General features: G+C 43.4%; 1 long non-coding RNA gene across 2 annotated transcripts in view; it reads right to left on the bottom strand.

Moving 5' to 3' along the window:
- The window catches only part of LOC310682307, a 31,221-nt gene extending 7,663 nt beyond the window's left edge, over positions 1 to 23,558 (bottom strand). Inside the window, exons 1-3 of one of the 2 annotated variants that reach the window (XR_014513859.1) lie at positions 23,372 to 23,558; positions 2,114 to 2,204; positions 86 to 305 (exon numbers count right to left, since the gene is read on the bottom strand). This is a non-coding gene — a long non-coding RNA (uncharacterized lncRNA). Of the gene's footprint in view, positions 1 to 85; positions 306 to 2,113; positions 2,205 to 23,371 lie in introns of those variants that run through there. The other variant, XR_014513858.1, reaches the window with a different exon arrangement.
- Positions 23,559 to 25,989: the final 2,431 nt, after the last annotated feature.

Raw genomic sequence — 25,989 nt, 5'->3', positions numbered from 1 at the left:
CTCAACAACGGTTCCGCGAGACCAGAAGGAAATTTGAGAGCGCAGACTATAATTTGCTGCAGGAATCATGCTATTTACACGCGGCTATAATAAAAGCCTGCCAATTTATTTATTTATTTTGCAAGTGGCTCGCCGGCAGCAACAGGAGCGTTAAGCAAAAAGTGCCTCCCACAAATTCCTTGGATGACCATGGAAATCGCTGGGTGTAAAGGCTCTCACGATGTATAATAAAGGGGGCGGGACAGAACTGGAGTACTTGATGTGCAGAAAAAGCTGCCCGTGCTGTCAGAGCCACCGCTGGGAAGCTACAGAATAGATATAATTACAACCATTTGTTAGCTCTTTGGGCAATAACCCGTACTTGCATAACAGCCCCAGCAACTCGTCTGTAAAGTCTGTTATGGCAACAAACAAAGCTTGCTAAGGAAGTGTTAGCATTTCCTTTTCCCAAAGAGTGGAGCAAGTTGAAGTCAAGTTTGTTTTTAATCCAACCTGAGGCCCTTCAAATGCATTTGGAATACACCTCTCAACATCCAGCATAGTCAATGGTCAGAGGTGACGGGAGTCCCAAAAAAATCTGAGAGACATCAGGCTGGAATTATTATTATTATTATTATTATTATTATTATTATTATTATTACTCCATCCATCTGACTAGGTTTCCCCAGCCATTCTGGGTGGCTTACAGCACATAAAAAAATGGTAAAACATCAGACATTAAAAAATTTCCCTATACAGAGCTAACTTCAGATGCCTTCTAATAGTCAGACAGTTGTTTATCTGATAGGAGGGCGTTCTACAGGGCAGGTGCCACAACCGAGAAGGCCCTATGCCTGGTTCCCTGTCCGAGCTGAACAATGGGGGTGGCTTCTTCAGGTGTACTGGGCCAAGGCCGAGGCTGCTTCAGATCTAAGAAGCTAGAAAAACTATGATCTTTGGTCAGATATAGGTCCATGTTTTGATTTCCTTCCAACCACCAGCAGGTTGCTTTTGCTTTGTCTGCTTGGAATGAGCTCAGAGATCCCTCCTTAAGAAAAGTTTGAGGCATGTGCAAACAATGTGCCCCAGTGAATTTTGTTGTTTGTTTGTTAATTTATATTCCACTTATATCAGAACCAGTGAAGGTGGTGAATGTTCTGTGTGAGTGTCTGGAATCTGCAATGTTAAATGTGTCTTTGCATTTAACTTGCACCTTTTAAAAATGCAAATAGCATCCAATGGAGGGCACTGGAAATGATCAGAATCACAGAAAGCAGGAAGGAGGGATTTAACACTTTCCTCTCCTGCTGTGATCCTGAGGAAAATTCCTCCTTTGAAGATGCCATTTGCTTGCATGGAATTCCCTCAGGAAGTTTATTTTATTTTTATCTTTAAAAATACCGGTAATAATAATAATACAATTGACTTGCCTTTCTGCGTAATGCTTGAAATGCCACACAAACAGCACACGTCACTGAGGCAATAGCACTGGCGGAGGAACAGGAGCGTGGAGGGAGTGAACCGCCCCTGGCACCACTATTCTGATAGGGTGCCATTAAGGCGGGGCCCCCCAGACACACGCTGCGCACACCCCTGGTTCTTCAGGGGGCCACACCCCCACAGGCAAGGTGTCACCCCGCCCGAATGCGCACCATGCCCCTGCGGGCTGTGCACCATGCCCTCGCGGGCGGCGCACCATGCCCCGGGATGCGCACCATGCCCCCGCAGGCAGCACACATTGCCCCCAGGGGGCCGGCTACGCCCCTGCCTGCTCTCAGCCCCCGGCTTCGCCACTGGGCACTAGAACGTGAATATTGCATCTCTATGGAAATGGACAGTGAACAGCATATCGATTGTCTCTAATCGATACAAAATTGTATTACTGTGGCATGATTTTTATGATCGTCTTGCACATATACTTGTTTCTGGGGCAGGAGGAGAATGTGCTGTGGAACTTCACCACAACAATCCTCTTCTGCAAAGAGCAGAGGTTCGCTGCCTTAAAACATTTCCACACACAATTTGTGCTCAAACATGTAAAGTCCAAAGCCTTTTCGAAAATGTTTTTCTGCTTTAATGCAGCAGGAGGGAAGGTGTGTCAGATTCCCTCTCCCCTTCAGCCTTTAGAACTCACATGATTATTTGCTGCTATCGCACGCACAGAAATGGCATCAGATGCTCTTTTTCATGAGTTTTCATGAAGATGTCGAGCCCGTGTGCAGCAGCTGTGAAAAAAGGCAAATTCCGTGTTAAGGATCATTAGGAAAGAGATCGCAAATAGAACTGCCAATATCACAGTGCCGCTGTGCAAATCTACGGTGCCACCGTGCTTGGAATACTGTGTGGGCAGCTTTGGTAGCCTGACATGAAAAATAATATCACAGAGCTAGGAAACTGCAGCCAAACTGATCAGCTGAAGCAATTGGGGCTGGAGCAACTCCACTTTGAGGGAAAGTTACAACATATGGGGTTTGGTTGGGGGGCGGAAGTGAGTAAGGGGTGGCATGAAGTATAATGGTGTTATAGATTGGGGAGACCCTCCTAAACCCTAGAAATTAATAAATGGTAGGATTTTCATTATTTGGAGTATTGAAGGGAAGACTGCACGCCAGTGGAAAAATCATGTGACTAAATCATATTTCTTAAAACTACGACAGTCTCTGCCGTGTCTTCAATTCTCCGAAGGAGCACGAACCCTGGGTGAGCACCTGGAATCCCCTGGAGTCTTGCTAACCCTCGACAGAGAGTGGGGGTGGTACCCAGCTTCTGTAACTATATTACATATGGTGTGGCTTAAGTGGGCAGAGGTAGTTTTCCCACCCTCTCCATAATACTAGGACCTGGGACCATCCAGTGAAGCTTAACATTGGAAGATTCAAGACACAAAAGACAGTGCATGTAGTATGGAAGTAAGAGTTGTCACATCCATTGCTCCACCCACTTTGCCCCTGTGGTCTCGCCCAACACCGCCATGTTGGCCCCCAGCTGGTTTCACCATGCTGGAATGTGGTCCTCAGACTGCAAAAGCTTTCCCCTTCCAGGTGAAGCAGACATTTTGCATTGTTTGTTGTGGATTATCTCGCGTCACCTCCACCACTTAAATGACACATCAGCGGAGATGTAGTTCATCGCTTCTAATACAACATGAGGTTCTGCCCACGCTAGGTCCTTATTTGATTGTGGAATGCTTTGAGTGCCGTTTATTTTTAAAACAATGCGACAATATTTTCAGTGCAGCTTATATGGGAAGAACCAGTAGGCAGAACTCCTACGTACAGTTTCATTTCAGAACTTCGCACCAGCTATGCCAGCCAGCAAAAAAATCTGCTTCTCACAAAATTGCCACTCTGCATTCATTAAGCTGTCAGTTGCTCACCAAACTCTTGGATGTCCATACCGTTATTGCAAGGAGCAGAAAAAGGAGCAAGCAAAACTATTATTATTCTTAATAAGAGGAAGTGTAAGGAGACAGAAGGAACATTTTACCATATGTGGTGGGAATGTCAGAAGGTAAAAAGCTTCTGGGAGATGATCTATAATGAGTTAAAGAAAATGTTGAAATATACTTTTGTTAAAAAACCAGAAGCTTTCTTGTTGGGAATACTGGATAATGAAATTAGTAAAAAAAGATGTGAAATTAGTTTTGTATGCAGTAACAGCAGCCAGAATCTTGCTGGCACAGAAATGGAAACAGGAAGAGATGCCCACGAAAGAAGAATGGAGGATGAAACTGATGGAATACGCAGAAATGGACAGATTGACGGGGAGAATTAGGAACCAACGTGACCAGAGATTCTCCGAGGACTGGAAGAAATTTACAGAGTATATCAAAAATTTCTGTGATGAGCAAATAATGTTCATTGGTTTTCAAGAAGCTCTGTGAAATTACTGTTAGAAATATTGTTTAAAAAATATGATGTGATTAAGAGTATTTGAGTGCAATATAATATTGGGAAATGTGAGACGAGGATAAAAAATAAACGGAAAATTATCAGACAAGCTGAGGGAAGTTCTGGAAAAAAGGGTTTAAGTTAAAAATGGATGTATAATTTTGTAAAAAAAAATTTTTGATGGAAAATCTAATAAAAAATATTTATTAAAATAAAAATATATTATTCTTAATAAGAAAATTTAACTTGTTAGTTGCTTAACACAGAAGGAAAAAAATTCTCTAAGTGACTTACAAAAATCTCTTTATTGTTACTTACAACTTTTGTTTGTACCTGCTGACTTGCCCAAGGCTACCCATAAGATCTAGAACCAAGGTGAGATTTGCAGAAGAGGCCAACATTTCTCCACCCTGTTTTAATGATCAAGGCACTTTTTGGCTCAAGGTTTTGCTCGGCAGAGCAAAAGTGACTGTTTATTGTTCATCATCCTTAAGTCAGTTGAGCTCTGCTGCTCTGAACTCTAAATAAAAGATGGATGGGAATTAGATTAAACATCAAAGCTGCAAGAGAGTGCCCTGTGTGTGTGGCTTAGTGCAATAAAAAAAGCCTTGTAATTGCATGCGCTTTTGAATTAACCAGGCCACATCTTGCAGCAAAGCAAGCCTGCGTGACAAGACATTATATTTATACGCAACAGTAGCCGCAAGGCTATTGATTGTGAAAAATTGGAAAACTGGCATAATACCGACAAAAAACAGAGTGGCTTGCCAAATTATTGGAGTATTACAATATATCCAAAACAATGGGAGAAATCGGAAGGATCTCAAAAGAGAAGATAGACAAGGACTGGAAGGTGTTTAAAAGATATTTGCAAAATCATATTGAAAAATCAGAACTCCTATTAGAATAAACAAGTTCTGTTATAAATACTGAAATACTAAATAAGATGGATAACACTGTGTAACAGAAAAAGAAGTAGAAAGTTGGTTTAAAAGTGTGTGAAAGAAAGTAATAGAAGTGGAAAGAAATTGCAATTGAGTAGATTGGAAGTCTAACACGAGGGTGAGGTGAGGGATGGTGGTGGGAAAAGGAAGCATGTGTGGGATTAAGTGTGGGTATATATGAATAATTTTAAGGATTGTATGAAATGTATGTTTGTTTGTATATTGGTAATATGTATGTATTAATGTTGAATTATTTTAATAAAATAATAAAAAAAGCCTGCGTGACTTGTAGCCCGTCAAGCCAAACACAGTTTATGTATCATGGCCATTATGCTGCTGGATGGGGGAAGTGTTGCCAAGCACCTAGAAGACCTCAATATTTGGGTGGTAGGCTGTACTCAGCTTAGTGGATTATAAATTGTGCCGCTCGGTTGTGAAGCACAGACTGGACTTCTCTCAGCTGCCCTACAGAACACAAGTAGAGAGCTCTGTTGGATCACCCCAGTGGCCCATCGAGTCCGGCCTGCTGCTCTCACAGTACCCAACCAGATGCATGCAGGCAGGATCAGAATGCAACAGCTTTCTCCTCCCCTCCTGCAGTTTCAGCAGCTGGTAGTCAGAGGTAGAGTGCTTGCAACTGTGGAGGCAGAACATAAAAGACTCTGGAGTTACATTAGCAGCCACTGATTTATCCTCCACGAATTTGTCTAATCCTCTTTTAAACCCTTCCAAGTTGGTGGCCATCACTGCCTCTTAGGGAGCAAATCCCATAGCTTAACTATGCGCCGTGTGAAGAAGGACTTTCTTTTGCCTGTCTCAAATCCTCCAACATTAAGCTTCACTGCATGTCCACAAGTTCCCGCATTATAAGAAAAGGAGAAAAACATTCTCCAGCTACTTTCTCTGCACCATACATAATTTTATAAACTTCTATCGTGTCCCTTTTTACTCACCTTTCCTCTAAACCAGGGTTTCCCAAACTACAGTTCCCATAATCCCTGACCACTGGTCCTGCAAGAAGAAGAAGAAGAAGAAGAAGAGGAGGAGGAGGAGTTTGGATTTGATATCCCGCCTTTCACTCCCTTTAAGGAGTCTAAAGCGGCTAACATTCTCCTTTCCCTTCCTTCCCCACAACAAACGCTCTGTGAGGTGAGTGGGGCTGACAGACTTCAAAGAAGTGTGACTGGCCCAAGGTCACCCAGCAGCTGCATGTGGAGGAGTGGAGATGTGAACCCGGTTCCCCAGATTACAAGACTACCGCTCTTAACCACTACACCACACTGGCTCTGCTAGCTAGGGCTGATGGGAGTTGTAGTCCGAAAACACCTGGAGACCCAAGTTTGGGAAACCCTACTCTAAAAGGGACGCGGGTGGCGCTGTGGGTAAAACCTCAGTGCCTAGATATTGCCGATCGTCAGGTCGGCGGTTCGAATCCCCGCGGCAGGGTGCGCTCCCATTGCTCGGTCCCAGCGCCTGCCAACCTAGCAGTTCGAAAGCACCCCCGGGTGCAAGTAGATAAATAGGGACCGCTTACTAGCGGGAAGGTAAATGGCGTTTCCGTGTGCTGCGCTGGCTCACCAGATGCAGCATGTCACGCTGGCCACGTGACCCGGAAGTGTCTTCGGACAGCGCTGGCCCCCGGCCTCTTAAGCGAGATGGGCGCACAACCCCAGAGTCGGACACGACTGGCCCGTACGGGCAGGGGTACCTTTACCTTTACTTTACTCTAAACTGAAAAGCTCCAAGTGTGGCAACCTTTCCTCACAGGCTCTTTCATTGTGCCCTTTTCTTTCATTGTTGCCCTTTTCTGCAAATTCTCCAATATCCTTTCTTAAGGGGAGCTGACCAGAACTGTACGCAGTCTTCCAAGATTTGCACAACGAAATTGCAGTCTGGGCAGTTTTATCTCCTATCCCTTTCCTAATGATTCCTAGCATGGGATCCACCATGAAGAAGAAGAAGAAGAGGAGGAGGAGGAGGAGGAGGAGGAGGAGGAGGAGGAGGAGGAGGAGTTTGGATTTGATATCCCGCTTTATCACTACCCGAAGGAGTCTCAAAGCAGCTAACATTCTCCTTTTCCCTTCCTCCCCCACAACAAACACTCTGTGAGGTGAGTGAGGCTGAGAGACTTCAGAGAAGTGTGACTGGCCCAAGGTCACCCAGCAGCTGCATGTGGAGGAGCGGAGACGCGAACCCGGTTCTCCAGATTACGAGTCCACCGCTCTTAACCACTACACCACACTGGCTCAGTTGCCACATGCTGGGTCAACACCTTCCATGAGGGACCTTAGACCTGGAGGGGCAATTGTGGTCCTCTAAGCTTTTCTGTCTAACCTTTGGGAATCCCCCAAGGCCAGGCCACAGTCCCTTCTGGTTCTGCTTCTTACCTTCCTCAATAATCTTTGCCTGGCTGGAAAGTGTCCTTGAACTCTAATAATGGAGGGGGCAATAGAGAGGCGGGTGGGAGTGTCTGTAGAAACTCGTGGGCTGTCCAAAAGTAAAATTTGCATTAATGGCTCCACCCATTTTTCCTCTGGCCCCACTCAGCACTGGCATTTTGGACCCCAGAAAGCAATTTGCCCCTCAGACTGAAAAAGGTCCCCCAGCTACAGAGTAAGGAAATAGACTTCTCAATAAAAGCTTTTCGTATTACTGTACCATGTCTCAGAGCAGAACTGTAATCCACACTGTACAGAACCGACACTAACTACCTTCTCCATGCTACTTGCCAGCAAAAATATATAATTAGCTGTAGACTCTGAAAGGCCCAATGAGTCTATAAAAGTGAAAAGGCTGTCCTAGCCCTCAACAGTTGTAGTAGCTCTTTAATTGCCATGCATCCCTAATGCAATGAGGTTTCTCACACAGCATGTGCCCTTACTTGTTAATTTCACCCTAAAAAAAAACCCCAAGCCCACCAAGATCTAATAATATTTCCATCGCATTGTCCTTTTGTCCCCACAGATGTGATTTAAAGGAGATGGGGCTGGGTGCTACAATCAAAGTATCTGGTGCTTTTGTGGGGAAATTAACTTAATCGCTTCAATGTTAATTGTTTTAGCTACACCAGATTGACTAGGCAATAAATGGTTCCCCCAATTTTCTTCTTCAGCAGAGCAAGAAATTAGACAAGTTGAAGCAAGATAATAATCAGCAGGGGAAATTATTATTTTCAGAAAAGATGCCTGGAACCCAGAGAATTAAATCTCCGTGACAGCCAAGACGTGAATATTAATTGAATCTCAAATAATTCATTTTTTTTTCCAATTTACGCCTGACAAACAACAATCACAAGGTGGCGGCTTCAAATCATTTGTTTGATTCCTTCTCTCCCCTGTTTGCTCTTTCAGATGGCTGTAGGGCAGAGGTGGGAAGACCTTAGGTTTTTGCACTTTGTTTTTGTACTGGATCATTGCAGCCCATCAGCTACAGGGAAGTGCAAAATGGTGGTTCAGGGTGTGTGGGTGTACATGCAAAGGATCATGTCCTCCTGAATATTCCAGCCTAGACTGTCAGATCTTCCTTGGAGGCCCTTCTACAGGTTCTCCTGCCTAACTGGTGAGGCAGCTTCACCTTAGAGTGAGGGCCTTCTTCAGTTGTGGTGTCCTGATTATGGAATACCCTTCCCCTACAGCTCACTTGGCACCGATATTAAGATTTTTCAATGCTAAGTGAAGATTACCGCAGGCCTTTGAGAACCATACTTCAGTCCTTGGAACAAATTATGTGCAGCCTGGTTTTAGTTCTTGTTTTTGGAATGATCTTAAACTGTTTTTTAAAAAATATGGACGTTGCATTGATTTTTCTGTTTTGCCTTTGTTGATGTGGTTTGAGTTTTGCAAAAGGAAAAGGAAATCCAGAAGAGTACACATGTCGGTTTCTTGCAGCAAAAACAATCAAGGAGCCTTGAGGCGCCTTAAAGACAAATGAATGTCATAGTATTTGTACCCTGCAACCATACTTTTGGGTTGTCAGCAACAGACATTGTGCTTCAATAAGACATTAAATATATAAAAATATTATTCATTCCACCATAAATTTGTTAGTCTTTAAAGGGACTGCAAGATTGTTTCTGAATTTTGTATAAACTGTCAGAGGGCACTATTAATGGGAAGTCAATAAATGTCCAAATAAATAAAATCAATAGGTTGCAAGCCTATGCACACCACTGGGGAGTAGGTCCCATTAAATTAAATAGCACTTACTTTCGACTAGACATGCATTAGGATTGCACTGTTAAGGTTAAACAACAGCATGCCTCTCAAAGACATGGTCATCTTAGGAATTTATTTCCTGAGTTCACTGCCCTTTCACAGAAAAAGCTACTCCTGGCTCTCACAAGCAACGGGGAAGAAATTTGATTCAGTTTGCATTTAAAGGCAACCTTACTTAATTTGCACTTTCTGAAATGACACACAAACCAAAACACAGGCGTCCCTCAAAATTCACATTGCAATGGAGTTTTCCAGCCAAATATGGTGGGCAAAAAACGGATTGTGCTCTGCTACCATGAGTATGTAAATGTATATGTTAGTGAAAACTGCATGGGAAAATGCACCACATTAGACAAAAAATGAATATGTGTACACTAGGAAAAATTTGTAAAAAAAATATAATTATGAATTTTCACGAAAACTTTTTTTAAAAAAAATCACAAACTGATGTGGAGAACTGAACTTAAGATTGGAACAATGAGAAACTGAAAATGATATATTTGCCTCACACATCCTCACACTTTTTCCATTTCAGCAAACTAATTTAGGGAGGCGGGTTGCTGCTACTGTCAAACAAATTTGAATCAGAAAGCCTTGCTGCTCTACCATTCTACACTGGGTCTAGCCCTGTTGCAGAGCAGGTGACCAGCCCCTCTGCCAAGCCCAAAGCAAACATTTCCCCCTCTCTGAGCTTGCCTTCTTAGCACCGAGCTGTCTTACGGTGGATGATGTTGTCTTTTTGTGGGCTTGTGTTATTTGTTTGTGGCAAAAGATCTGAGCCAGAATGACAGCAGTGAACCTACACGACATGATGCATCTGCTATACATGTAATATCCAACAACAAGGGATTGAGGGGATGCCACCTCATGTCATTTCTCCTCGTTCAGCTGCACTCAAGGAAACAGAGTTCGCTATAACAACATTGTCAGAGCAGCAGTCAGTGGCAACAATTAGCTGTCAGTTGAATAGTTCTTTCCAGCACTGCCTGCAGAGAGATGCAGGCAACTGCTATCACACTTTTGAACAAGAGCATATAGCTCTGCAGTAGCTGTGATCCTCTGGAGTGTTTCCTCCTATGGAGTGAAGATCTTCTGGAATAGATCTGCACAAGATGTGATCCACCCAGACAACGTCGGTCTTTCAGCCATTCCTGATGGTCCAATTTAAGGTTCAATAGCAGGCATCTTTTTTCCATTGCACCTCTACTATGAAATGCCCTTCTTTCTGCCATACGTACAACAGCAGCCATCAGTTGCTTCAGATGCTGTGTCTGTGTGTGTGTGTGTGTGTGTGTGTGTGTATTTGCCCAGGCTTTTCAGATTCAAAATAGCAGATTCAGGCTGCAGTCACATGACAGTTTCCCTAACTGTTCCACATTATGTTTGAGCTTTCATGCAATCTAAAAACCTCTTCTGGAATTATAGTGGAATGCTGCACTATTTGACTGCTCTTTTCCAAGTTATTTGCTTCCAGGGGAAAATCCATTTGCAATGTGTTATATTCCACAATAATGTGTTATATATTAACACTAATGTGTTATATTCCACAATAGTTCCACGATATGCCACCATAGTTCCAGAGCTGGCTTTTACATTGTTTGGAAGTTCATTTGTAACGCGGAAATTAATAGCTAGGTAAATGTAATGAAAATGGAATAAACTGCCATGTTGTCATATAATATAACTGTGGAATTGTAAGGGACCCCAAGAGTCATCTAGTCCAATTGTCTTCAGTTGTCTTCAATGCAGGAATCACAACTAAACAATCCTTGACCTGATCCTATGCATGCTTCCTAGGGAATAACTGCCCCTGAAATCAATGGGATGTTTTCTGAGTAAGCAGGGGCGCCATCTTGCTCTCAGGATTGTGGGTGCCCACCACTGCAACATGGACTGTGATGTCTCCCTCACACACACGCCTACAGGTAGTGTGTGTGTGATGTCTCATTAGAACAAAGTGCAGGCATATGTGTGTGACATCACACGTCCCCATTGTGGTGGCGGCAGTGGCAGCAGGTCCTCTTCCTCCTCCTCTCTGCACCCAGCGAGGCACCCTTTTCTGTGGGGAAGGGCTCAGGCTCAAGGCAGAGAGACCCTGCATCTGTGTCTGAGTCCCCCCCCCCCCAAAAAAAAAGGGTGCCTTGCTCGCTGGCTGTGGAGGGTGGAGATGAACTGCTTCTCACAGAGGCAGCACCGCTGCTGCCTGCCGGCTTTTCTCATTGACTTTGTGGGTTCCCAGCCCCCACAATTATATTATTGTGGGTGCCCAAGCACCCACGGCCCCCTGTGGTTGGCTCCTATGTGAGTAAGCCTGCACCAGGCTGTGAGCCCAACCATGATTCATATCATGTTCAGACGTGTTTAAACCTACTAAGGTGGATTACATCTTTTTTTCCAAGTTTGGTTGCCAACTGGCCAGGAAAAACAATGTTATGTACTGAATAGGAATCCAAAATGCAGCAGTCTGATTGGTCCTAGAACAATAGGATTCAGAATGCAGCAGTCTGATTGGTCCTAGAATAATAGGATCCAGAATGCAGCAGTCTGATTGGTCCACAGGAGCCACCCAATCCAGCTCCAGGTGGAAGTGAATCCGCAACCTGATTGGCCTACAGGAGAATCCCGAAATTAGCCAACCACGTGGGGCCCGTTGTGTAAATAATGTATATAAAGCAGACATTCTGGGGGAACTTCCATTCCTCCTCGCCACTATGAGCTGAATAAAGAGCATGAAATCCACTCTCGACTCCGAGTACATATCAAACAACAACAACAACAACAAAGCAGCCCTTAGTTACTCCTCTGCCTTTTAACAGACTTGATGGGCAGAGGAGAAGACACATTTGGGCATTTTCCATGGCATGAAACCAAACATCGTCACCCTGCTAATTACAGGAACCTGGTCAGGAGCATTCATCCCTCTTCAAAGGGATTGGAAGAATAGATTGGGTCTGTTGAAATAAATGCCATGTCTCAAATGCAGGCGCAGGGACTGCAGAAAGACACAGCGATGCAGCAAGGCCCCAGAGCCTCTGCCGTCAGCCCCAAAGAGTTTGCTCCAAATTCACACCCCTTTTTCATTCGCAAGTATTGCAGAGCACATGTTGCGTGGCGCTACTAAGCCTGCTTTCATTCAGTTCAGCGGCAGAATGCTCTCTGACCATTAAAACGCTGCCACGCTGTGTCAGGCAGGCTCTTGTGGGGAGATAATACTGCGCTGCTCAAAAGCAGCATGCAGCGAAAGAAAGGGAAGAAGACAATTATATCAAAAAGCTGGGGGACCCCTCTGGTTCACAAAGCCCATCTAAAATGAGAGTGAGAGAAAGAGATAAATATTTTACTCTTAGGTTGTGAATTGCCTAATGCAGAAGGAGCAGCATTTCTGTGAAACAGTCAGGTAATTGGAAAGTTATTTCAGGGCAAATGGAGCATTTTGGACTGAGCTCCTGCAGCAAAGGGAATAATTTGCTTGCATGTCGCCAGCTAGCCAACAAGCTCACTGTGTTAGGGGCATGGCCCAGCGGTAGAGCAGACCCCCCTGCATGCAGAAGGCTCCGAGTTCAAACTCTCCCATCACCTCTAGTCTTAAAAGGATCCCAAGCAGCAACTGCAAAAGACCCCTACCTGATACCCCAGGAAGCCCCACTTAGCCAGAGAGCACCAGACTGTGCCACCTTGATGGCTTGACCCAATTTCTTCTTCTTCTTTGGCAATCTCTCGTAGCCGAATAAGATTGTCTTCCATAAACATGGTTTTAACAGTGAGTCCGTAAGTGACTGTGGAGGCCAATTCTGGATCCGCACGTCCTTCCACAATGGGGACATTGGTTTCTGGGTGGGAGTTGATCACAGTATGGATTTGCCAAGCGCGCCTTCCTCTTAGCATATTTCTCCCTTGCGTCCTAAGTTCCAGTGTCTTCAAAGCCCATGACACCTTTGGTAAAGGCTGTTCTCCAACTGGAGCGCTCCCAGTTGTCAGTGTTGATACTACATTTTTAAAGATTTGCCTTGAGACAATCTTTAAATCTCTATTGTTGACCACCTGCATTACACTTTCTATTTTTAAGTTTGGAATAGAGTAGTTGCTTTGGAAAACTATCATCAAGTATCTGCACCACATAACCAGTCCAACGAAGTTGGTGTTGAAGAATCATTGCTTCAACACTTGAAAATTGCTGGCTTCTCAGTGGACATCTGAAAAATAAATTATATTCAGAGTAGTATATTGTCACAGCATGCCTGACAGGACCGTCTGAAGGTAGGCAGAAGTTCCGTTAAACAGTCCTTTGACTGGAGTGCTTGCTGGCCTTGAATTCAAATGTTTTTATTAGAGGCATGGCCCAGTGAGACCAAATGATACTCTTCATCAGTGCTTTTTTCTGGGGGACGCAGGGGGATGCATACCCCTAAACATTTTGTGAATCTAAGTGTAGCCACATTGAGGGCAGTATTTCAATATGAGTAGGGAAATGAGAGTATCCCTAAACATTATTATTTTTTTTAGAAAAAAAGCAGTGCTCTTCATTTTGTTTTTTGTTTCTTTTTTTAAAGAAGAAGATCCCTTTCAAGAACTGTCTTCATTTATCAGCATTACTGCATTCTGGAACTAGTGCAATCTTAGATAGCCAAGTCAAATAGATGAGGCACAATTTAAAAAACAAAACAAAAAAACCACAAATGAACTAGAGTAACTTACGTGTAGGACAAAGGAGGGTATTCAACCATCACATCAGAAGCGTTGGCCTTCTGAGCTTGTGTTCTGCGTTGTAAGGACTTGACAACAGCATAGCTCCAGAGCAAAGGAAACTGCTCCTCTACAGAGCATTATGTGCACACACTACCACTGATTTCTATACATCCTCCATTATACAGGGCTCCCAGCGCCATAATAAGCCAAGCAAACCCCATTTTCTGAAATTTACCAAAAATAGCCAAATAGATGGTTTTATTTTGTTCCAAAAGGTAATAGAAAATTGTGATTCAGGGATGAAGGGGAGGGGACCTGACTGAATAGGAGCATGGATGCCATAATCCTCAAGATGTATCATCATGTACTCAGGATACCACTCCCAACTGCCAAACCAGGCGTTAACAGCCCTGACAAAGGGACCAGACTAGGTATTGTCAGAGGGAAATGAGACCCAGGAAGAACATATAAAGGTGCCAAGAGATGCCTTCCTGACAAAAGGATATGTAGATAATTTTCATTAACTTGCTTGAAGTGGGTACTTGAACCATGCATAATTGACAGGGTCGTGTCTGGATCTCAGATTTCTGCCTGACACCACACCTTTTCTGTGACACACACATGATATTTTGATAATGTTGTGGGAAATGTATTGTGGGAAATTGTGGGAACTCTTAAGAACCCATGTGCCCTTTGTTTTGGGCTTACTCTTCCTTGTTTTGCTTGGGAGTTGGAACCTTGTTGCAATAATAAACGATCAGGATTTCTAGCTGCTGTTTTGCTTCAAATTTGCCTGGCAAATTTCTTGTTTGAACCTGACTGATTCTGAACCAGCACGGCTAGACCCTAGCAAAGTTGGGAAATGGTTTTAGTAACGTACCCCAAGATTTTGTCCTTATCAAGGCCTTTCAGTGAACTGGAGAATTCTCGGTCTAAATTAAACCTGATTCTTAATCCATTTATTATCCATTCTTAAAAGCTTTAAGGTTTTGTTCTGTGGACAGGGGTAGCAAATTCTGGCAGATGGTGTGTGTGTGTGTGCGCGCGCGCACACACACACACACACATACATTCATGCATACAGGTGTAGGTCAGATGAGCATAGTTTTGGGGCAATGACATCATAAACCAAATATGTACCAGCCCTAAATATCCCTACATACCAGAGGCTCCCCACCTCTCCTATAGCACTTCGTAATATAGCCAGAAAATAGTGGTAGTAGCAGTAGCATAAACCAGCTTAATTTCAAATCTAAAATCAAGTTTAACACCAGATTGTTAAGCTAGAATTGTTTGGCATGTTTCTACACTCTCGAGCTTAGGGTAGAGAAGAGTTTCTGAATGTCCATGTTAATTCAACCCAACACTAGAGTGTTATGCCGGTACGTTTTGTCCCAAGACTAACATCTAGATTTATAAACTGCAAAACATTCTGCTAGAGCTATTAATATTAAATCTTTCAGGAAAAGGTGGGATATTTTGGCAGCGTAGGTTTGTTTCCAGGGGACAACCATCCAAAGAGGAAGTCGAAGATCCGGTCTCCAAATACAAACAAGGAAATATTATAAACTGTTAGGCACAGTATTCTTATTTGAAGAAGAAAGTAGCTGGATTGTTTCGTTTTTAACAACCACAATTCATTTTTAAAAACGTTTTGTCTTTTTAGAAAACACAATATTTTAAAAATGTTCTCTCAGTTAATGATCGGCGAGGATCTGCCTAACCTGGCTGTGTGTGTGGAGTATCTTTCAGAATAAGCAAAATCTTGAGGCCATTTTATACAGAAGCAAAGCCAGGTTAGCCACCAAATTAGACTTAGGATTTCCACCTGTCCCTAGAAAAACGGGACTGCCAGGTTTTTGGACTAAAGTGTTCCCTGTCCCATTTTCCCATTTTAACTTCAAACAGGACATTTTCCTCCTGTATTCAAGCTCAGCCGGCCCAAAATGGCAGTTGCATCGCTGTTGGTGCAGCTGATGAGGAACAAAGTCCACCGTGAGCGACAACAGAGAGAAGGGCAAAGGAGCAACCTCCTCTCTCTCTCTCTCTCCTTCCTTCCTTCCTTCTCTCTTGCTGGTGCTCCTGCTCAGTATGGAGCAGGGCCTTGCCACTTGCCCCTCTCCACCACCCTGACCTGACCTCTGATCCCCCTCCTCTTCCTCTACACTCGAGTCTCTTCCAGAAGGTTGGGGCTGCCGCTCAAGTCGACTGTGGGAGCCAGCCGTCTACCCCTGCCCCCTGCCCGTCTACGTGAGTTGAGGGGAAGAGTGGGGCCAGGGTTTTGAGGGAGACGGGAGGCCGAATGTGGGGGGGAACCCCAGACACAAATGGGGGGAGGATTTGGTGCCATGAGTGTGGGGCCCCCCAATCCCCACGCCCAACCTGTCCTTTATTTTGCACAGCTTGTCCTGTATTTTGCCTGACCAAAGGTGGCAACCCTAGGAACACTGACCAATGAGATGAAGCCAGTTGTTGCTCTTTGGTGAGTCTACCTGTATGGAAACTTGTGCTAGCAAAGCCATGCTTGTCATGGTCAAACTTTATGTTGATGGGTGCACACTTCAAAACATATAAAGGATACATCTATGGCTGGATGAACGAGCCCCATATCTCCTGTGCTCCTCTGACGGGTTGTACCTTAGACGAATCATACCCTAGTCTCATCTTACAGATAGATATAGGCTTGCCTGTTAAGAATTTGGGGGCGTTAAGAAGCCTATCTCAGTTGAACGGGCATCCCCTATGAACAGAGTAATAGAATTCCAAGATATTCAGCGTTGTGTGTAGTCCAACACTGTTTCCATGTAGCATAGCTTACACTTAAAGTTCTCCACAACTTCTTTATGCAGTTTGTTCCATTGCTAACTTTGTTCTAGCAGAAAATCTTTTCTAATCTTTAGCCAAGATCAGCACGTCCTGTTTTATATAGCCATTGCTTCTTATTGACCTATTCACATAGGATAGGATGAACAGCTGCTGCCAATCTTATAAGGAACCACCTTGTGGGATGACAACAACAACAACATTCCACTTAACTACCGTTATCTCTAAATGGTGTACTGATAATACAATACAGAAGAGTTAAAAATCAATTAAATTATAAAATTAGATTTCAACTAAAATGACTGCTCTAATAATAATAATAAAATAGTATTCAATAGGCGCTGAATGTTCAGCAGCGAGGGAGTTTGGCAGACCTCAACCAGAAGGGAGTTCCATAAAATTGGGCCCACAATACTGAATGTGCAACACCTGGTGGTTATGAGCCATGCATCCAAGCCATGAGGGGTCAGTAACAGTGACTCCCCCAATCAGTGATTGGAGAAGGATAGAAGGGATCAGGCAGCTGGGTATCTTGGACCCCAGTTTTTAAGGACCTTGCACACTAACACAAGAATCTTGAAGCAGATCCGATAGCATGTGGGCAGCCAGTGCAAGCTTTTGAGCACTGGAGGTCTGCATTGGTAATAGCCGGTCCTCCCATCCACAGTCTAGCTTCAGTGTTTTGTACCAGCTTGAGCCTCCAGCCCAACTCAAAGTGTGATGGACTCATGTTGGTGGAAACATACTAGGCCGTTGAAACAAGCGAGCCATGCCACAGAGCACAGAGGACAATATTTCTTATTGAGACAGAAGTTAAGACTCGAGAAAATGAAAGCAAAACCACTCCAGCTAGAGAAAGAAACAGATTTTGCGTTGGACATAGATAATCTCATTGATCTTGATGCAGTTAGATCTAAGAACATAAGATGAGCCCTGCTGGTTCACACCGATTTAGTCCATCATTCTGTTCCCACAGTGGCAGTTTACTTTTGTGAATTTCTCTAATCTCCTTTTAAAGTCATCCAAGATTGGTGGCCATCATTGCAGCTTCTGGGAGTGAATGCCTGTAGTTAAGCCATCTGCTTAATAATTGCATTTTGGGACACAAGGTTTAGCGCCAAAAAAGAAATAGCACCCGAAGACTCCAACATCAAAAAGGGAGGCCAGTTTCCAGCTTTCTTACATTACTTTTCTATATTAAAATGCAAAATCTTTACACATCCTTAGTACAAAGAAAGGAAGAGGAGTTGTGTTTAGAACCAGGGAAGGATTTCCTTTCCCCCGTAACATCCCTCTGCACTAAATCACTTTTCCATATCACAAACAAAGCACAGGAAGGGAAAAGATCAAACTGTTTCCAAGAATTTTTCCTCTGGCTCGGTTTAGACAGTGCACCAAACCATGGCCAAAGAACCTTAGCCACTTTCAGCTAGCAAGGCAGAATCGGAGACCATGACATAAAGAGGTTTGTAGACTTACTTTTTTGGGATCACGAGGCCTGAATTGCATTAACAAACCATGGTGCAATAGCATAACCCATATTTCCCCCTAAGCAGATGTTTCACCCTACTGCCATGTACCTTTTAGAAGTGGCTTCCCTCTCTGACAAGTCCTTCCTTCTAGAACTTTTCTGGGGACATGGTTCCTGTTCCAGAAGTCTATAAACACCTTTCAATCAGTGTGACTTTCCATCCTGAAGGGCAGGACCAGGGAAATGTCCTAAATATTTCCAGTTCATGGCAGTACAACCTCCTAGAAAGTGGCCAAGGGGGTGGAATCTCTGACTCTACAGATGTTGTTGGACTGCCATCATTCTTGATCACTGGCTATGACCACTGGGTTGATGGTTGTTGGAATTCAAGAACTTCTGAGAATCTTTCAGAGATGTCCCCCCACCCTCACCCCACTAGAAAAAAAGATGTCCACTTTGTAGAATTTACTCAGAATACTCTCCACCATTTTCCTTTTGATATTTTGCAGTGGTTGCTATTTCACACACATACAGTGCCACAGCACATCCCTAAATCTGGGGCATTATGGAGGGTGCAAAATTATAGCAAAAGCTAATGGTGAACCTCTGCCGCCCCCGCCCCCACCCTTGAGAAACTGCTGGAAAAATTCTCTCTGCGGAGAAATTTGGTGCAATGGTTCCCCATGTGTCTCTGCCCACAGTCAGGCTTGAAAATTACAAGAAGCCGTTCACGCACAACTCCAGGTTAAACCTTGTTTCCTCATTGATCAGCATTTGCTTTCTGCTTAAAGAACTGTTCTGTAACTGCCATGATATTTTGCTAAATAAAAGACAGTTATTGCTAATGAAATTTTACTCACAGCGGGCTGCAGAGATCAAACTGCTCAATTTGTTTTGGGAGATCCATCGAGTTTATGCTTGCAAACGGGTTGCATAATAGGATTAACTGGAACGCTTTTCAATTAAATTCCATTATTTATACGGAAAATCTATACTACCACTGTTGAAACAGGACACAGGTTGTTTCTCATGTTCTGAAAGTCTGCCGAGGCAGTTCACCTCCAAACACCAATTTTTCCTTTTTATTTTTTTACTCTAGGGTTGTATTCAACATGAAGGTAAAGGTAAAGGGACCCCTGACCATTAGGTCCTGTCGTGGCCGACTCTGGGGCTGCGGCGCTCATCTCTCTTTATTGGCCGAGGGAGCTGGCATACAGCTTCCGGGTCATGTGGCCAGCATGACTATGCCGCTTCTGGCGAACCAGAGCAGCACACGGAAACGGCGTTTACTTTCCCACCAGAGCGCTACCTATTTATCTACTTGCACTTTGACGTGTTTTCAAACTGCTAGGTTGGCAGGAACTGGGACCGAGCAATGGGAGCTCACCCCGTCACGGGGATTCGAACTGCCGACCTTCTGATCAGCAAGTCCTAGGCTCTGTGATTTAACCCACAGTGCCACCCGCGTCCCTGTATTCAACATAGAACAAAGAAAAACATTCTGTCAAGAGCACAGGGATTTCTCCTTCTGCAATGGAATGTTACTGTCCTCCCCTCTACTGCATGCCCCTTAAATCTGTCCTGGAGATTCCTCCAACCCTCTAGAGCAGATCTGGGTACAGTGAAAGGAGCACATATGGAGAGGAATTATTATTATTATTATTTATTTATTTATTTATATCCCGCCCATCGGGCTGGGCTTCCCCAGCTACTCTGGGCAGCTTCCAACAAAATATTAAAACACAGTAATGCATCAAACATTAAATGCTTCTCTAAACAGGGCTGCCTTCAGATGTCTTCTAAAAGTCTGGTAGTTGTTGTTCTCTTTGACATCTGTTGGGAGGGCATTCCACAGGGCGGGTGCCACAACCGAGAAGGCCCCCTGCCTGGTTCCCTGTAACTTGGTTTCTCACAGCGAGGGAACCACCAGAAGGCCCTCGGAGCTGAACCTCAGTGTCCGGGCAGAATGATGGGGACAGAGATGCTCCTTCAGATATACTGGACAGAGGCCGTTTAGGGCTTTAAAGGTCAGCACCAACACTTTGAATTGTGCTTGAAAACGTACTGGGAGCCAAGGTAGGTCTTTCAATGAAGTCCCATTGCAGTAGGGCTAACCTTACACTTTTGGCAGGAGCTGGTACTGAGCAATGGGAGCTCACCCCATCGTGGGGATTCGAACCACCGACCTTCCAATAGGCAAGCCCTAGGCTCAGTGGTTTAGACCACAGTGTCACCCGCTGTTATGTACTGAAGTTCTCACCCTGGGCCAGCAGGGGGATACTGTAGATAGTTATGCAAATGAAGGATCTAAAGTAACGTTCAGTGATTGGATAGTTTTTATGCAAATGAAGGATCGAAAGTGACATTCACTAATTGGATAGTTTTAGAAAGTTGCTACAGTAACGTTGTACTGGAGCTCTATATAAGCAGGCTGACTGAGCCCTTCAGTCTGTTCTGTTCGGGCCTCTGAATAAACAAGAGCTGTTTGAAGAATCGCTGAACACACCCACAACTTAACACCCGCCTCCCTTTTTCAGCTATAGATCATCAAATTCTGGTTGTTGCAATTAAGATTGTTTTGCAGGTTTTGCACAAAAAACCTCTTCCCTGTCCTGCAAAAACAAAAACAAAACCCCCTGACGTTTGGACTAGATGACTAGATGGGCCCTTGGGGTCCATTCCAACTCTGCCATCCTGCAACTGCACTGGAAAATGTGGGATAACCTCTAACCTCCCACAAACAAATCAAAACAGATGCTCATTAAATAGTCGGCGCCTTTGAGCTACCTTGCAACAAAATCAGGATGAATGCTTAGTAAACAGCCAATGTCATCTGGAAGCAACCTGAGACTGGAACAAAACTTTCAGCGGACATTGGTTTCAGATCACAGGGCACAGGTGCCCAGTGGTGTTTGCGATCTTGCTGACAGCCTGCCAAAACCAATCCCATTTATCTTCCTTACAAAAAGAGTGTGCTCATTTACTTTGTTATGCTAAATATTTTCTGTAATAATGCAATGTTTTTTAAATATTATGCATCCCGCCATAGGCTGTTTTTAAGGAGAGAGGACGGGGGAAAATTGCAATGTTAAATTAAAATTAATTATGTTTCCAGTTGATGCAGCTCATCACTAGAAAGAGCTAAAATCACATTAAACCCTTTCCTAATGCATTCCTTCTCAGTTGCCGTACAGCAGTTGCCATAGAGATGTTGAGTGCTTGCTAAATGACAAAGCAGCTTGTCTACAGCACTGTGAAAAGGAAGGGGAAGGTGTTGACAAGATAACTTCTCCAGGAAGGTGGGGACTTAGGCTTTGAAGTCGCTTGGCAAATGTTGCTGCAGGCAAAGGAGATCCCATTTTAGACCAAGTGAAGTTTGTAGTCAATTATGTATTTCTTTTTTCATTATTAACTGTGAAGGGCTATAGCGCAACAAAAAGCATTACAGTATGTGGGTCGTGAGGAAAGACGGTGGCAATGCAATGCATTACATTCAGGTTCCAGATTCATTCCCTGGCATTCCAGGTGGGATTGGGCAAGATTCCAGTCCAAAATCCATGCTACCAAAAGATGTAGTGGGTAGCTGGACTAATCGTCTGGTAAATGGCAGCTCAGCTATGAGGCAGCTGGTTTCTATACGACAGCTTTGCTGTTGTTTAGTCTTTTAGTCGTGTCCGACTCTTCGTGACCCCATGGACCAGAGCACGCCAGGCACTTCTGTCTTCCACTGCCTCCCGCAGTTTGGTCAAACTCATGCTGGTAGCTTCAAGAACACGGTCCAACCATCTCATCCTCTGTCGTCCCCTTCTCCTTGTGCCCTCCATCTTTCCCAACATCAGGGTCTTTTCCAGGGAGTCTTCTCTTCTCGTAAGAAGAGCCTCAGCTTCAGAATCTGTCCTTCCAGTGAGCACTCAAGGCTGATTTCCTTAAGAATGGATAGGTTTGATCTTCTTGCAGTCCATGGGACTCTCAAGAGTCTCCTCCAGCACCATAATTCAAAAGCAATACGACAGCTATATTCTTATAATTTAGAAACTGATTTATATCAATTTGATAACAGGGAGAATTTTAAAAACTTAAAGAAGGTATAGTTTCCAGGAGCATATCTATGCTTTAGAATGCAAACTGTATTACCTTTTCATCGCCCCCCTCCCCCCCAAAAAACCCCCAATTAGCCATCAAATCAAAAGCTGGATATTTAGCTGTTCTAATGGTTTATAGATCATTTCACTGTTTCTCCAGCACTAAATTCCATCCATTTTTAGATTAGGATTCCGAACATAACTGAAGTCATTCTTTGCTACACCATTAACATTATAAGCTAAGCTAATGTTAAATATAGGCACCAAACACCACCGGTCTAAGATGCTGCTGTTATTTAATTATGTTGTCATTCAGTCATATTGCTTTACATCTCCAGGCTTTTTACAACCTTGAATTACAACAGTCCAGTATTAGTCCATTTATAAGAACTGGTGGTGTTGGTCGTATTATGTCCATTTCACATCAAGATGGCAGACTGGACTGTTCCAGACTCCACTGATTTTAACCATATTTGGCAAGAAACTAACAAATGACATTATCCATTTACAACTCTCAGTGTTTTTCTGTTCCTCAGAATTCTTGAGCAATGCTGAGTACCTTCCAGTAGTCTATTTTTGAAAGCGATTTGTCTGCTAGCTATGAATATGGACACTTCTTAAGTTATCATAACCAAATTTTGCCTGATGGGTCCTGCAATCAAACAGCAGGTTTCCATCTATGTTTAGATACCATTGGGTGCCATTTTGAATCAAGATGGTGGGCTGAACCTTTCAAAAATGCAGTGATTTCAAAACTATGCTGGGGGGTTTTTTTGGGGGGGGGGTCTTATAATCCCTGGGCAAAGGCTGCTAATTGTAATATAAAGAGAAATGCACCATTAATCACTACCCCAGTCATAAACGATTTCACATTATAGCAACTCGTCAATTATATTTAGAGCCTTTAATGACATTTGTTTTATCGTCTCCATCATCCCAACTACATCTTTATTCAGAACAGGCAGACAGGAGGTATAAAACAAAACCAGAGAGGCAAAACAAAATGTAGCGTGCTGTAGCTCTGCAAAACTCACCCACTATAAAATTAGCCATGGCCCAGGGAGCAGCATCTCGCTGCTGGAATGCGCATAGCTGCCTAGCAACAACAAAGAGCATCCACTGTTAAACGGGAACTGCTTATAAAGAGTCTGTCAAATATGGTAATCTCTTGTCAGCGAAGTGGAGGTGGTTTCAATTAACAAACAATTCCAGGCTTGTTGGAAACACAGCAGAGCCAAAAATAGCATTCACAGACAGGATCAAAAGTACTGTAAATAATTACCGCTGGTGCTCATTTGAAATGCAGCCCCCTTTTCATCAGCCTCTGTGACCCAACTGCATATCGTTCTAGTATTCCTCTGAGATACCTTGGCCAATTCTGACCTAAGCCTCTATCCCCGCCTGGGCTCTGCAAGCTGCTTTGATCAGACGCCCTAATTGACAGCGTTCATCAGTTACTTGCAAAAGGCTCTGCCACAGCGACCCTTGGGGGTGGTGCTAAGTGCTCATAGCAGCATGATGAAGGGAGGACACAGACAACTGTTTTACCAAACGATCCCGCCTTGGCAGCTGTCATTCGTGGAAGTTGATTCTGTTACTTGCAAATGTGGAATGCCCTCCCAGGAGAGGTCTGCCATGTTGGTTTTGTCTAATTAGTTTTAGAATTCCTGATCTATGATCGCAGTCATGGGATTTTTGTCTTTCATATGATGGTATATGTTTTGACTCCACAGAGTGGGAAGTGACGGAGAAAGGATGTTTGTGTTACTGTGTTCCGTGAAGTGGGACTGTTGTCCTTTGTACTTTGTCTCTTTGCTGTCTGGTGCTAGAGAGAGAGGAAGCCATTTTGCAGTGCTCTGTGTGTGTTTATATGCAAATAAAGTAGATTAGCCAAAATGCTGAGTTGCTGAAGTCTGTCATGCAAGCTGTGCAAATTCTGCGGATCCCTAAGTGTGCCAGTGTTGGTTGGCATCGGTCGCTGTAATGTTCGGGCTGAAGAAAGCTTATGAAGCTGCTGAACGCTCGACCAAGAGGGAGAGAACATGTCAGTCAGGCATGTGTCTCTGCCAGAGTCCTACTCGAGTGTAGGCTGAAGTCCTGACAATTAGCCGATAGTTAAATTTGTGAGGGCTACTTAGGAATGGGGAGAAATTCAATTCCATTTGCGTTCAAAGGTGAACTTGACATGATAACAAGGGAACATTCCAGAAGCATCTTCCCCCAGCACTGGATTTAGGGCAATGAGGGTTGTTCTCCTGCAGAGGTCACTGAGCCAAGGGGGATGAAAATAGTGCCCTTGACAGCATGCACTGAACGGAAGGCAATAGGTAGGAAGGGATTTTAACAAACTCTATTCCAAAGGGAATCATTGTGAAAATAAAAACTATTGGGGGGGTGGGGGTTTGCACCAAATGTTGTCCTCACTCAGTGCACCATATTACCAAAGTTCATTGTTTCCCCGCCAGTGGTAGCGCGATCAAGTACAAAATTTTATTTAGCCCCCAAATGATTACACAGAGGACTCATCTACACAGCTGCAAATAAAACGTTTTAAATGTGTTGTAATGTGCAATATACAAATGTGACACTAGGTGGTGACAGTGGGCTATGTGTTTTTCAAAACGTTTTTTTTTAAAAAAGCATTTCCACAGCATTTTTTTTATATGTTTGTAGATTCCACCAGGGACATAGGAAGCTGTCCTATGCTGAGTCAGACCATTGGTCCATCTCGCTCATTATTGTCTGTACAAGTATTGTTAGATCTGTGGTTCCCAAAGTGGGGCACACGCCCCACAGTGGGGCAATTTGATTTTTAAGGGGAGCAATTTGAGAATGAGTTATTAACTGTGAATGGCCTTTTAGGCTTCCTCCACATGAATAAGAGTTCACTTTTTGAATTATATTAATTATATGTCACTGGGGGGGGGGCATCAGGGTTTTAGAGATGCTTAGGTGGGGTCTGGCCAAAAGAAGGTTGGGAACCTCTGTGTTAGATCATCTCCACAATATAGGCAGGGCTTTTTTTCAGCCTGAACTCACTGGAACTCAGTTCTGGCACCTCTCAGGTGGGTGCCATTGCCATTATAAGAGAATAAGGGAAGCTTTCGTGATGAGCTCCAGCACTTCTTTTTCTAGAAAAATAGCATTGATTATTGAACTTAGTTATTGATTTTTTTTCTTCTTTATTAAGGATTGGAAACATCTTATGGACTTTTTGCTTGAAAGAAAGAATGAACTTTTAATATCTGGATTTGAAGACTGAAAGAATTGGCTTATAGAATTGGCTTATAGAAAATAGAACAAATGGATGTTAATGAGTGCATTTAGCTGAAGGACAGAGAACCAGAAGTTTTATTACCTTTTTAAAAATCTATTTTCGTTTTCTTTTCTTGCTGTCTTTTTTTCTTTTCTTTTCCTTTTTTCTTCTTTCTGCTTCTGTTTCCTTTTTGATTAGATTTTAATAGTATTTCTTTGGTTCTGGTGCTTTATAAAAATATAATTTCTATTGGGTATGAACTTTTGTACATCTTCGGATAACTATAAATAACAATAGATATTTACACACAGAGAGAAGAATAGAAACTTTGGATCCAGCTCAATGAAATAGATGGGCTTCTGTGCATTACAAAAAATGTATTCATTTGTTCTTGTGTGGAATCCATACTTCTTTCCTTAAGACTGCCCACCCTTTATGCCAGTATCACAATTCTGTCCATGTCCCATACCACACTATTTCAGTGGTAGGAATATAATATTTTTGCCCAAATGATGAACCAATATTTATATGGTGAGCATTTTATGGAGTACACATGCATGGAACCCTATTGAACAGTGTCTATGGCACCAATAATGACAAAGCCACTCCCAACCTATATTGACACAATTTGGGGAACTTTTAAA

This window comes from Podarcis tiliguerta, assembly GCF_965153285.1.
Source record: "Podarcis tiliguerta genome assembly, chromosome: 7".
Lineage (NCBI taxonomy): Eukaryota > Metazoa > Chordata > Lepidosauria > Squamata > Lacertidae > Podarcis > Podarcis tiliguerta.
This window is presented reverse-complemented; position numbering and strand designations above follow the sequence as displayed.